Genomic DNA, 14558 nt, shown 5'->3' with positions numbered 1-14558 from the left:
TGCCGATCTCGATTGTGCTTTTTCATCTAAGTATGTGGTAATTTTTTTTAGAAAAGGAAGTATGTGGTGATTAATAATGCAAAATTTTATTAGCTTCGATGCCATGCTATACATAGTGGTTTAAATAACTTGTGTTTCTTATACTGAAAAGTAATTCAGAATTTGTTTCTGTTTCAGTTAGAGCCCTGATGCAGAGAAGGATTGTGTGGTTGTGCATGTAACTCGCTATGAGGCGGACGACCTGAATATACGCACTGGGAAAATAGAGTTCTTAGGCTGTTGGATCCTGGAAGCCATTTGCGGTTATACCAATGAAGAGGTGTATTCCAGCCTCACTATTGTCAGGCGTGTTGTCCAGGGTGTACTGAAGCACAAGAAGTTCAAAGCTACTCCTTCGTTTATGAGGCATACTGTTCTTGTCAAGCTTACGTAGGAAGATGACGTGGCATGCCTCCACAAACAAGTTTATCAGGGGCAAGGCCACAAGGTTGTCTTCATGAAGGTTCACATGATTGAGCTGCTGTGGGACGTCCTCGATGATGTTCATGGCAAGGTCCATCTTGTGTCCAGCCCAAATTAGATCGAGGCATGAAATAATTGCCCCATCTAGTGTTTAATAGTAGTTTGGATTTTGTCTAATTATCCGAACCTTGCTTGTTATCGACCCCTCTGGGGCTAGTACTCTGTTTGAATCCGTCTATGGGAACTGCTTCTACTTTTGTGTACCCGTGAATCATGTGAGAACCATTGTAATTGTTGCCGAAATAGATGCGTCTGCACTAGTTTTTTCATGAATATGGCATGGTAAGACATAAGTTGTCACGGTTTATCATACGAGCAGTGTGTGTTTTGATGAAATAGAGCACTCGTTCGAGAACCATGCGCCGACGTATACATAAGTACTACTTGTGAACACTGTTGATGCTACCCCACTTGTAAGCAGTTGTGCAAAACACGGCACATTGGCTCAGCTCGCTTCAACACTAGGCTATCGACCAGCTAACAATCAAGAATCTGCTGTCTGACATATAAGCAACTATGTATCTTGTTACAATGGTTCATGCAGTTAACTGAGGCCACAATGTAATAATTCCAAACGTTCAACGCTAGTCCAGCGCTCATGTGGAACACTCACATTAAACTCGTCTTCATAAAAATCTTGAAAAGCACAAGTTAAGCAGTTTTATACATCTCAATGATTCATAGAACATAACAAACATATACTAGTTCACAGCAAAAGACAAAGTTGTGAGAAGGTTTACAAATCAGGAAAAAACAAGCAAGGCTTCTCTGAGCAAAGGGCCTCCCGGCAGGCTTAAATTTCCTGGAGTTCACTCTGGTTTTTTCTTGTTGCCACCATCCAGGGTTAGGTTCTCTCATTCCAGAATAACCAATTATAATTGTGGTTTCAGCTGGAATGTTGAACTGAACCATGCAGTGTACTGACCAGTTGAAATGCTTGTGCATTCCACTAACTTTAAGCACCGTTATTTGCAGAAATAAGTAGACCACAATGCCTCTTGTCTGTGCAACTGTCCAAAACTGAGGTGTGTGCTTTTGATTGCGCGGATAGAAACGATACGGAGACAGACATCCCGAAACGATATGGAGACAGACATCCCTGTTTTCGCAAATACGAAATACGGTTATTTAAACAATGACAGATATTACTACTTTCCCCCGTTTCCTCTTAGAACCAAGTCCTAGATTCATGCTACAACTTTCCCACTTTCTTCCCTGTTTGAACCACTACTTTGAGTTGACTGTATGAACTAGCTTTACTTCTAATAATAGTAGGAGTCTAGGTGGCTTTGGAACAGCGGACGAAAGTAGAAAAGGATCCACACAAAGGGGGAAGAGCTGGGGCAGTAGAGCAAGGCAGGTTTTGAAGGAATATATACCTGAGGGTCGTCGGCATGTGGCAAAGACGGTGCCGGGAGGCCGCATCTTGGGCACAATACCGCAGGGAGGAAGAAGGGGTCGGAGGCCCTCCCGAGCCGGTGCTCTCTCGGAGAGAACGATACGGCCGCCGATGGGGACACGTGGGCAGCCGTTGGTCTCCTCCCTCACCGCCGATGACAGCATGAATGATGCACCTACACCCCTTGCCCTGGTCGAGGTTGTCCGGCCGGATTTGTGACCAGCCGTGAGCTAAGAGAGAGAGAGAGTGTGGCCACCTATGTCTTGCTTAGATCTGGAGAGCATGAGAGAGTGAACGAGAGGAACCCTAGTAAAGCAAGCGCTAAGGCTCCCGCTTTTATATATAGTGGAGTGATTTTGTTGTACCGGCTTCAAAAAAATGCGCTCCTACGTGTACCTGTGAGTGGGTGTGAGAGAACTAGTATGTGCGTGCACCGCTTCTCTTTGTGAGAGTACAATATATACTATGCCCAAAGAACGTTCGCCACAAGAGTAATAATATAAGTGTGTGATGTGTGAGCTAAAATAAAATGTGTGCGCCGTCTTTTGTTTTTTATAAGTTCTAAGGGTAGGGTGTGAAGAGCACAAATGTGCGTGACATCTACCTGCAGATAGACGATGGGTGCCACGTGCGAGTCTGTGAGAGGACTCGGGAGAGTTGTGACTCGTGAGGGTGCGTGTGTGTGAGAGACAGGTGGGCACATATCAATGCAATGCATGTGTCCGTAAATAATTATCCGACAAACGTTCGCCACAAGCCTTTTCCTGATGAACGTCGTAAGAACCGTTAGATCGGCATCCGACAGTGTCAGTTTTGCCATGTCATTTAACAGAACATCCACTCCTCCTACACACAAATCTTCCATGTGAGTGTTAGCAACTACCGTATGCTCCCTCCATTCCAAAATGCAGTGCATATAGCTTTATTGAAAATTAGAACCTCGCAAACTTTTACCGAGTTTTTGTGTACCAAATTGCACATGTAGAATACCCTGTATATATAATTTCATTCATCTTCGAGAGGTAACTATAAAGATGGGTGAGGAGTCTACAAAGAAAGACCATCGTATCACCCGCAGCAATTTCAACCATCCTTTAGTGTCGAGGAATATCATAGGAACTCTATATGATATGATTTTTATAGGATTTTTTTCCTTTAGAGCCAATTGGTTCATAGGAATAGATTCATATACTCTACATTTCAAAGGAAATAAACATGATATCATTTCTATAGCTTTAGAGCCACTTGGTTCATATGGATGGATTCCTATACTCCCTTAATTTCAAAGGAAAATAAACATTAGCGTATATTCAATAGAAAAGTTCCTATGATATTAACCAAATTACATCTCTTTACTAATCCCTCCTCATAGGAATTGAGATACATGTCATCTCTATATTCAATAGAAAAGTTCCTATGATGTGAACCAAATGATATCTCTTTTCCAATCCCTACTCATAGGAATTGAGATCCTCCATGTCATCTCTTTCCCTACAACTTCCATGTATACATCTTCTATTCCTAAATAGATAGTACAACCCACTAGTAGCTTTTTTCCAAAACATGCAACTATGGCACAAGAAATATAGTGTGCCAATAACTTTGAAAGATGGTCGCTGGATGAAGCTAACCCGACAGTGCAGAGATGGGAAAATCTGAGCACTACTGGCCATTGGATATCATCAACATTCCACCAGATATGCCACATGTACAATTTAGAAGACTCGATGGTTGAACTTAAGCATAATGCACAAACCTCAAAACACAAGCACTTCTCCTTTGTTCTAGAATCTTCTGTATCATAATTGATTATTTTTTTCTAAATGAATTGGCATTATTTGTTTTTTACTTTATTATTTACAATGCACAACCCCATGAATCTTAACATTTTTATAAAACTAATTGATTTTGAATGAGATGAACTATAAGAACTAAACGAACATCTTCATCATGCATATATGACTCAATGCTTTACATGCTATAGTGTGTATTTATTCATAATTTGGTTTCGAAATCTCATGCGTTCAATACATGTGCACCTTACTAGTTTTGAGTAGAGTAGCAAATTTCACACGGCCCCGGGTATATCAAAATGCAGGGCCCATGCATCATTGCCTTTCGGTCGAACCTACGTCCACATTTTTTTGTACGTGCTATATCTCCACTGGTCCCCGAACCCAAAATGTTGCCTCGTTCCCGTAAAACCAAGCGGCCCACACATATTTAAGGCATCGACTCGAACCCGTTTACTACGACGTGGCTCCGCACGCCGTAGTACTCCTAGAAACCCTACTGCCGCACTCATCATCAGTTTTCTTCGAGAGGACGAGGGAGAAGCCGATTTGTAGTGGAGGCGCTTTAAAAAAAGGATCTGTAGTGGAGACCCCTACCCTAGGGTGCCCTAGGTAGCTTCCGCACGCATCATTGTTTCCTCTTTTCTTTATGCTCTTGCGCGCTAGAGTGAAATGATGGTTGCTTCATCCGTCCAACTTAATGAGGGAAAGGTGGGGCTTTGTGATTTGACCCCTCATCGCTCATTTTCTACTACTGCGGCACTACGACCCGGGTGCCTCCAATTCCAACCACTGCTTTGAACTGTAATTTGGTGCATCGCATGTGGAACAAGACGGTGAATGAGCCACATGTCTGCCAAAGGGGTCATGTTAAGTGTGTCGCCATTTTGTGTGCGGACTGAATTGGCCTGCTTGAGTTGCTACGCCAACACGACAGGAGCAGTCTACCACTTGGTTTTGCTCCTTGGTGAATCCCGACTATATTGATCTAAAAAGATACGTGCTGAACTACCCTCTCCATCTCAGTTTTTTACTTGTAGGCGTCTCGGTTTATAGGGCCTGCACGTAGTTCTAGGTCATCCATTTGACTAACTAAATATGAGTTACTATGTCACAAAAAGTACATTATTGCATTCTTATTGGTTGATATGTGAAAGAAACAAGAAACGAGGTAGAAGTTAATGCACCGCGCCTTAGTATTTTGGGATTATTTGGTTTTCGTAAGATGACTTACTCACCTAGACGGAGGGAGTAGTTGTATTTAAAAGTCGAGGGCGGGGCTTTTCTTGCGCGGTAGGAGGGGCAGTTCCGCCTAGTCGATTCAACAGAGACGCGAGAAGACAAGGGAGTAGGCTGCTGCAAACGTAGGGCTGTGTGATTTGACAGCGAGTTACTGCTGGACAGGTGGGGCCCCGTGATTTGACTTTCCATTATCATTTTAACTGCGGCGCTACGACCGGCGTGAGTCTCCCGATTCCTGACCACCTCCACACAGGTGCCTCTCCCAATGCTCCACCATGTAGTAGTAGAGGCTGGCTCTTGCATGAGAGCCCACTTCTCCACTTTTTCCTTGCCTCTCTTTCCTCCACATATGCAAAAATGCCATGTAAAGCGCACTATTGTACTTACTTGCTCCTACAGGTGCCTAAGCTTGCCACATAGGCATAAAGTCTGATGTGGCAAGTTAATCAAGAAGAGAGAGTCTAGTTTGGTGACCCAAGGAAGAAACGGTTCTAAGCGCGTGTACCTAGGTGAAAAGACAATTTTGAGTCTATAGCTAATTAAATGAAGCAAACTTAGCAACACCATTTCATTGGAAGAGGTCACTCCTTGGCAAATGCAATAAATACTAGTACTCCTTGTGTCCCATTATATAAGAATGTTTTTGACACTACACTAGTGTCAAAAACGTTCTTATATTATGGGACGGAGGGAGTACGAAGAAAGAGATAGAGAGGAGTAAAAAAACACTTATAGCCAACCTTGTTGTAGTATGAGTGACTAAGTGATGACTATGTATGACATGCCAACATCAGATAGCCTAACGCACCGTGTTAAATCTCCAAGGGCGCGACCGCGTGAGCGACACGACGGTCGTGGTAGGCACGACCATGATACGGGCTGCTGGCAGCCCATGGATCTGAGATCAAACGGTCGTATGCTAAGTTGCTGAAAATTTTAAGAATAACCCTCCAGGATAGGATATTCACCCATAGGTCTAGAATCACGCCATGCAACCGTTCGATCTCAGATCCAAGGGCTCTCGGAAGCCCGTATCATGGGAGAATGGAAAGCCACTACCCTGCCATTCGCACGCTGGCAGTTTGCTCCTACTCATCCCCGCACGTCCTTTAATACTACGGCGGTTCTCTCCTAGTCATCCCGTCCATTCACATTAGTACATTACGGCAATTCCACTAATCCTAACCCTCCTCCCAATCCATGGCATCCCAAATCTCCCCGATCGGCGGTGAGTACAAGGTTAGAACTATCACTGGCGATGAGTTCGACGTCATCTACACCCGTACTTCTGCAACGGTGAAAGGATGCCTTTCTCACTTTAGACGCATGTTCGAAAGCTCACATGATGAGTGGGTCGCTGGGCTAGATGTTGAGTACACCACAGTCGTGGGACGAGAGAAGGATCTAAAGGATGAAGAGAGGAAGAAGCCCGCCGTGATCCAGGTTTGCATACATAACGTTTGCTTGGTCTACCACATATGCCATGCCGACGTTGAGTGCCAGGATTTTAAGAACTTCCTCGAGGACAAAACAGTCAAATTCGTTACTATAGACTTTAAGAACGACAAAGAAGTCCTGCGTCGGATAGGCCTCGTTTTAGGCAACCCCTTCGACCTCCGGAAGAATCGGCTGGTGTCCTCTCGTCAGCCTTCAATGCTGACCCTGGCAGGAGCCATGGTTCATCCTTCGTATGATAAACTGGAGAAACCTCCATACACGTTTCATCGTCATGCATGGCAGTAGAATGTACTAGATATAGACCACATCCAGTACGCTGCAATGGATGGCTACCTTTGTTTCAATATCTACAAGGGTTCGATGAAGAGCAACAACCAAGTTGGCGGTTCAAGCAAAGAAGTATCAGCCAAGAGGAAGAGGGACAAGGACGAAGTCGAGGACGTGGACGAGGACTCCGAGTAAGGTGGCAGTGTCGTTGCATTATGGTGGTTCTAAACTTCTAATGCAGTGTCTGCCGGATTAGTTGCATAGTTTAATTTCAGGTGTGCTTAGTTTAATTTGAGGGGTGTGTTGTGCTGAGCCCCCAGCAGAACTATGTTATGTTTCTTCTCGTTACTTTAACTCTTTAGTATGTACATACTAGTACTAGTATTTCTTTAATAGAATTTAGCACCCCAATTAAGCACGTACTAGCTTTTTTAATATACTATATGCATAATTTGGCGACGAGCGCTCTCTATATGTACCACCTTTTTTTAAATTTCAATTTTTGCTCCATGGCGCAATCCGTCGATAGTGGAGTACTACCTCCGTCCTGGTTTATTGGTCCTCATTGTAATCTGTGCCAAATTTTGACCATAAATTTAACTAACAAAATGGTCATGCATGTCACAAAAAATTATATATTTGAAAACTATGTTCGAATATGAACCCAGCGTTATAATTTTTGTTAACGTGCACTAACATTTTTTTAGTTAAATCTTTGGTCAAAATTTAGCACAAACTACATAGGGGACTAATAAACCAGGCCAGAGGTAGTACTACTGTACAAAAGTATACATTTTTTAAAAGGCTAGCATACTGTTCATCACACACATATATATATAGCCAGTTAAATTCTCAACCTAGAACAACGTGCATGCCATGTAGTAAACCGATCCGGAGGAAGTATAGTAAAAATGAGGTGATTTTACCGAGCGATCGGCGGGGGAGCATGGCCAGTCATGCGGTCCCACGTTTCATGATGTACCAAGGCGATGCGCGTGTCCCTCTTGAGGCAGAAGCAATACTAGTACGTGGTTTGAGATGATGTCAAACCGAAGTGTGAAATAATGGTTGCTTCGTTCATCTGGGAAGGTGCGGCATTGTGATTTGACGTCTCATTGCTCATTACTACTACTGGGCCGGTACGAGTGGGGTGCGTCCCCCTGCTGTTCTGCACTGTTATTTGGTGCTTGACATGTCGACCCGGTTGCTATATGTCCCACATGTCGGTGACAGGAAGTACAAAATTCATGAAAGGGAGCATCGACGGAGGAGTATACTACAGAATTCATGAAAGGGAGCGACTTAGTTTTGGAAAAATCTGTTTTTACGGAGTACGTACCCACTAGGGTTTATAGGGCTCATCTAAAAAACATTCGTTTTTCCGTTTGATAAGTCTCAATTCTACTATACTAGTAGTAGTACCATTACATGTTGGATTTCGAGGTGCGTTAGATCACCCGACACAAGCAGTGTCAAGAGGAAACTAACCAATGCATGTACAAGTTCATGGAAATTTAGTGGTCATTCATGCATTCGTTCTAATTAATGCCTCGGTAAACATAACTTCTTGAGAAAAACGAGCGTACTATGCAAACTACGAAATTAATTCGACCACTCACCGTCTACCTTGGTTGGAGAGATTTTGAAATTGAGCCATAAACTGGAAAGGCTCGATTACTATTTGTGGCCTTGTATAGATGCAAAATGTATTTTTTTATAGTGGCCTTGTATAAGTAATGGAGGGAGTAGTAACCAAAGTACGTACGTACTAGTAGGGACGAGGAGTAAACGGAGGGTGTAGTAAAATTTTCTCCTCGTGCTGCGAGCCACCGCGCGCGTGGGCGAGGGAGCGGGCGTAAAGGCGTACAGTAGTACTCCCTTCGGTCCTTTTTGGTTTGCGCCTAAGAAAATTCAGTTTTTCCCTCAAAGCATTGCGCCTTAGCTTCTTTACCCCGCTCTTTCCACTGGTACCCCTCCCATATGTTCCGCTTTGACTGCATGTGCAGGCGCAGTAACTCCCAACTCTCTCTCCCATACCAATCGCCCCTTCCCAAGGCGTGCGCATGCAGATAGAGTGACACACATGCAGGCATGGACGAGTGAGACGCATGCAGACTTGAAAGAGAGAGAGATGCATGCAGCGCGAGAATTCCGGTGTGGGGCAGGCTCAACCAATGGTTTGCATGCCTAAAAAAACTAACCCCAGCCTCTCTCGGTAGCACATCAGGGATAGAACTGTCCTATTTCAAACGAATCAATCGCTCCTTGGTATCCTGGCTTCACCTTAGACGCAAAAGAAAAGAGGACCAGAGGGAGTAGTAAGCTTCACCTCATCCTGCGAGCCACTGCGCCCGTGGGCGGGGGAGACGGTGTACTAAGCAAGTTTCTCCTCATTCTGCGAGTTGACGGGACACATCAAAAGTACTTCAGTGTATAGAGCCTTGCCTCTAAGGTAGGCCCCACATGGTTTGCGTCTTTATTTAATTTAACATAACGCGTCAAGTCGCAGTTTGTTTGTTCACCCGTGATAGACGATCCTCCCTCCACCAAGTGGACAACCAGTACACGTGCCAAATTACCACGTGGGCTGCTATTTTCGTACAGAAATGAGCTCCACCGTGTACCCGCGCGGGTGTGGTTGGGAAAGAGACGGGAGTATGTGCGCCATGCGTGCACCTCTTCTCTTCGTGCACGTCCCCCACCTACGTGGGTGTGTGTGAGAGAGATACAAACCTAGACATAATGCGCCGTCCATCCCCATGCCTCCGCCCAGTCCGACCACCAGTGACCACCACGGCACCACGCCCCACTCCTCCTCACCTTATCTCTCATATTTCTCCCTCCATTTTTATATACAAGGGGCCGCTATCAAAATTACAATTTGCAGATATACAAGGCCACTAATACTAATCGATGCAATATTAATGGTGTTTGCCTCGTGGTACTAGCAAAGGAGGACATTAATTATCCCTTTCATGCATGTGTGAGTTTGTAAAAAATGCATCTTGATGTTCCGTGCAATGCACGGGCATCTTGCTAGTCCATGAAAACAACACATGGAAAAATTCCACGGCGAACGAGGGATTTGAATCTATTGGGAGGGGCTGTTTGGGTCTTGCCCGGGGTAGCCAAAATATTGGCGACCCTTTTGTCCACCAGTGCCTTTGCCGCCGATGAACGAGGAATGGCTCGGGTGCTCATGCTGACATGCATCCTCCAGCGTGCACGTTGGAGATGAGCTCACACGAGCTGTGTTTTTTTGTCCCACAACCCCGCCCTAGCCGCCCGCAGACCGACCGGCGACCCGCAAATTACGCCATCCAACCATAGCCGCACACATTATGACAGCAACTCAACCAACCAGACGAAATTCACGCAAACACGTAGAAAAACTGATATTTCATATAAACAACGACGGAAATCATATAAAATAACGGTTTTTCACACAAACATGACGGATTTCATTACATTCAAGTGAACTACGCGGTGCTAGTTCTGGACAACACATGTATATAATACCTGGCCTAAATGGTCGCCCGCCGATCGATTTGTGTTCCTCATGTCCGGCAGCACGATCACCGGACAGCCGGGAGCCCTAGAGATATATGCTTCAGCGCAAAGAACGGCTCGCTTCCCCACTGCCCAACTGATATCATTGGCTGGTGCCGAAGATGATGGTGGCCGGCACCGGTTTGATTTCATCACCGGCCACTACTTTGCCATGGCCGGCACCGGCTCGAGTTCATCCTAACATTCCCCTCTTCCGTGGAGCCCATGCGGGTTCGACGGAGTTCCTCGCAACAAAAGGATCTGGCAAGACACCTGCTATGTACGCCGGCGTCGCCTCCGCGGTGGCCTTCATGGGACCCAAGCGGCGGCGGCCTCCCGTGTTCTACTTCTCCTCGAAGACGGCGGCGGACGTGGAGGCGCTGGCCACCGACTCGTCGCTCTCCGTGCACCCGGCTTCTATCGCTGCTTGCATGGCGTGGCGCCAGAATGGGAGTCTCGGCCATAGAAACGAGAGACGCGGTACGAGGCAGTGGCGTGGACGGCAGCAACGACGCCCGTGCGCCGCTCCTCGTCGAGCTGGCCTGGAGCAGCGAGTTGTTGAACCGCGCACCGGCTTGGGGCGGCAACTGGCTCCGTCGGGCGAGGGGAGGGAGGTGGATCAGCGAGCTGCATAGCTCGTATCCGGCGGGCTACCCAGCCGGCTTGGATGCGGAATAACTACTCTTCGTAAGCCATTGTAAGATTGGACAAAATGGTGGAGGATATAGGGGAGTGGCGGAGGTGTGCGATTCTTGGCCGGCGTTTGGCCTCGTTTAAATAGGAGATTAAATAGACGGAGGATGGGAGGAGCTCGACCGGTGTTGCATTTAATGCCGGCCCTGTCATGAACGGACGTGTGTCTAGAGTGGGTTTCTCGGCTTCCACACGGGCAGGTTTCATGGAGGCGTTTGAATGCGGCACGGAGGCATGTTTAGCCGGGCGTGCCGCGAGTGGCGCCCTCGACTCTAACCTAGGACACCGCGCCGTTCTTCCACTGACGTGTGGACTCTTTGGATGCATGGCCTGCATGTCAGTGAGCCAACGCAGGCAGCGCACAGCAGAGGAACCTTTGGTGGGCCAGGGCGGTCAGAAGCAGGCATTTCATAAACCGATGATTGTTCATTGAGTGTGACATCATCTTTTTCATGTAGTTAAGCCTACTATGTTGATAGCCTATTCGATACATTGTGATTCATAAAGACCGATGAAAACATCAATGTTCTGCTTATCACAGATAAGATTGATTAATACCCGTAACAATCTGATACGTCTCCAACGTATCTATAATATATGAAGCATTCATGCTATATTACTATGTGTTTTGAATGATTATGGGCTTTATTTCCAATTTTATATTATTTTTGGGACTAACCTATTAACCGGAGGCCCAGCCCAGATTTGCTATTTTATGCCTATTTCACTGTTTCGAGGAAAAGGAATATCAGACGGAGTCAAAACGGAAAGAAATCAACTGGAGAAGTTATTTTTGGAAGGAAAGCCACCCGATGGACTTGGAGTGCACGTCAGGAGATATAGGAGGTGCTCACGAGGGTGGGGGGCACCCCGCCCCCTGGGCGTGCCCCCTGCCTCGTGGGGCCCCAATAGCTCCATCGACGTACCCCCTGCACCCATATATACCTAGGTATCGTAAAACTTCCAGAACAGAAGATAGATCGGGAGTTCCGCCGCCGCAAGCCTCCGGAGCCACCAAAAACCAATCGGGACCCTGTTCCGGCACCCTGCTAGAGGGGGAATCCCATCACTGGAGGCCATCTTCATCATCCCGGCGCTATCCATGACAAGGAGGGAGTAGTTCACCCTCGAGGCTGAGGGTATGTACCAGTAGCTATGTGTTTGATCTCTCTCTCTCTCTCTCGTGTTCTCTCTCGTGTTCCCTCTATGGCACGATCTTGATGTATCCCGAGCTTTGCTATTGTAGTTGGATCTTATGATGTTTCTACCCCTCTACTCTCTTGTGATGAATCGAGTTTCCCCTTTGAAGTTATCTTATCAGATTGAGTCTTTTATGAGAACACTTGATGTATGTCTTGTCGTGATTATCTATGGTGACAATGGGATATCATGTGCCACTTGATGTATGTTTTGCTGATCAACTTGCGGGTTTCGTGTCATTGGGAACCTATGCATAGGGGTTGGCACACGTTCTTGACTCTCCGGTAGTAGCTTTGGGGCACTCTTTGAAGTACTTTTATGTTGGTTGGATGAATCTGAGATTCTGTGATGCATATCGTATAATCATGCCCACGGATACTTGAGGTGACAATGGAGTATCTAGGTGACATTAGGGTTTTGGTTGATTTGTGTCTTAAGGTGTTATTCTAGTATGAACTCTATGATGGATTGAGCGGAAAGAATAGCTTTATGTTATTTTACTACGAACTCTTGAATAGATAGAACAGAAAGGATAATTTTGAGGTGGTTTCGTACCCTGCCATAATCTCTACGTTTGTTCTCCGCTATTAGTGGCTTTGGAGTGACTCTTTGTTGCATGTTGAGGGCTTATTATATGATCTATCTATGTTATTATTGTTGAGAGAACTTGCACTAGTGAAAGTATGAACCCTAGGCCTTGTTTCCTATCATTGTAATACCGTTTACGCTCGCTTTTACCACTCACTACCTTGCTGTTTTCATAATTTCACATTACAAAAACCTATATCTACTATCTATTTTGCACTTGTATCTTCATCTCTTCGCCGAACTAGTGCACCTATACAATTTACTTGGTTGCAGGGTTGTTTGAGAGAGACCGTCTTTGTTATTTGGTTGCAGGGTTGTTTGAGAGAGACCTTCTTCATCCTACACCTCCTATGGATTGATAAACCTTAGGTCATCCACTTGAGGGAAATTTGCTACTGTCCTACAAACCTGTGCACTTGCAGGCCCAACAACGTCTACAAGAAGAAGGTTCTGTAGTAGACATCAAGCTCTTTTCTGGCGCCGTTGCCGAGGAGGTTAGCGCTTGAAGGTATATCTTTAGATCTTGCAATCGAATCTTTTTGTTTCTTGTTTTATCACTAGTTTAGTTTATGAAATAAAACTACAAAAAAATGGAGTTAAGTTTGTCTCATACGCTTCGTCTTTTTAATATCTTTCGTGAGTATGATGGAAAGGAAAATTGTGCTCAAGTGCTAGAAGAAGAACTTCATATAAAACTTGGCATGAAATATGTGAATGATGAGCATGATTGTAATGTTGTTAGTACGAATTCTTTGAATATCCATGATGCTAATGATATTGCACTAGTTATGATGAAAATGTCTCCTATAAGCATGTTGATTTTTGTGGAGTAGATTGGATTTGCATGGACACACCAAATAGGGAAGATAGATATTGCAAGAGGCATAAGTACTTAGAAACTAAATTGTTGCAAGAAGAGCTAGATGAATGTGCTGAAAGATTCAATATTTTTTGCGCTCCTTGTGAACTTTGCAATGAACATGGTCATTTAAAGCTCCAATGCTATTTGTTTCATGATCAAGTCGTGTCCAAATATTGTGATAATTTGATTACCCTTGAGCATCATAAAGAGCATAGCCTTCTTTTGGGTTATGAAGAAATGAAACGTATAACTGAGGGTATTCCAAAATTTAATCTTGATAAAATTCTTGATTCTGATCTAGAGAAAATTTATATGTATTGTGTGGAGAATTGCATTAGAAGTCCTTATATGGCCAATTACCTAAAGAAAAGAAAGAAAATGGAAGATGATGAGAATACTAATGAAAGAGAAGAGGCTTCCCAATCTCCACCTATTATTTCTTATGATGAATCAAGTAACGAGGAGGAGCTTTCTATTCAGCCAATCTCATCAATAAGGAGCTCAAAGAGGAAGGTTGAACCTACACATAATGTGAAGAAGAAAAACAAAAGAAGGAGGAACAAAGGTAGAAAGGTATCCCTCCCAAATGATGTTGCTCCTACTACTCATTGTGATGATGATATTTGCTTTACTATTGGTGCTATCCATATTTTTAATGATGAGAGTGATTATGCTTATGATATGAAAGGGCCCATGCTTGGGGAAGCTATGTTTGATGAGTATGAAATATTTGAGAATATATTTTCTGGAATTAATGTTTTTCCCAAGCTTGGGGATGCTATGATTAATGAAGATGATATTTTTAGCATCCCAAGTTTTGATATGCAAAGTTGTTATGATGATAGCATGCCTCCTACCTATGATGATTATATTAATGAAAGTGGGTTCGGAAGAGTGTCAACTTTAGGAAGTAGTTATCCCACTATTTTGGAGGATGTTGAATCTTATTGTGATGAATATGAAAGTGGATTTGGAAGAGTGTCAA

This window comes from Triticum dicoccoides, chromosome 6B, assembly GCF_002162155.2.
Source record: "Triticum dicoccoides isolate Atlit2015 ecotype Zavitan chromosome 6B, WEW_v2.0, whole genome shotgun sequence".
NCBI lineage: Eukaryota > Viridiplantae > Streptophyta > Magnoliopsida > Poales > Poaceae > Triticum > Triticum dicoccoides.
Note: the sequence above shows the minus strand (reverse complement) of the source record.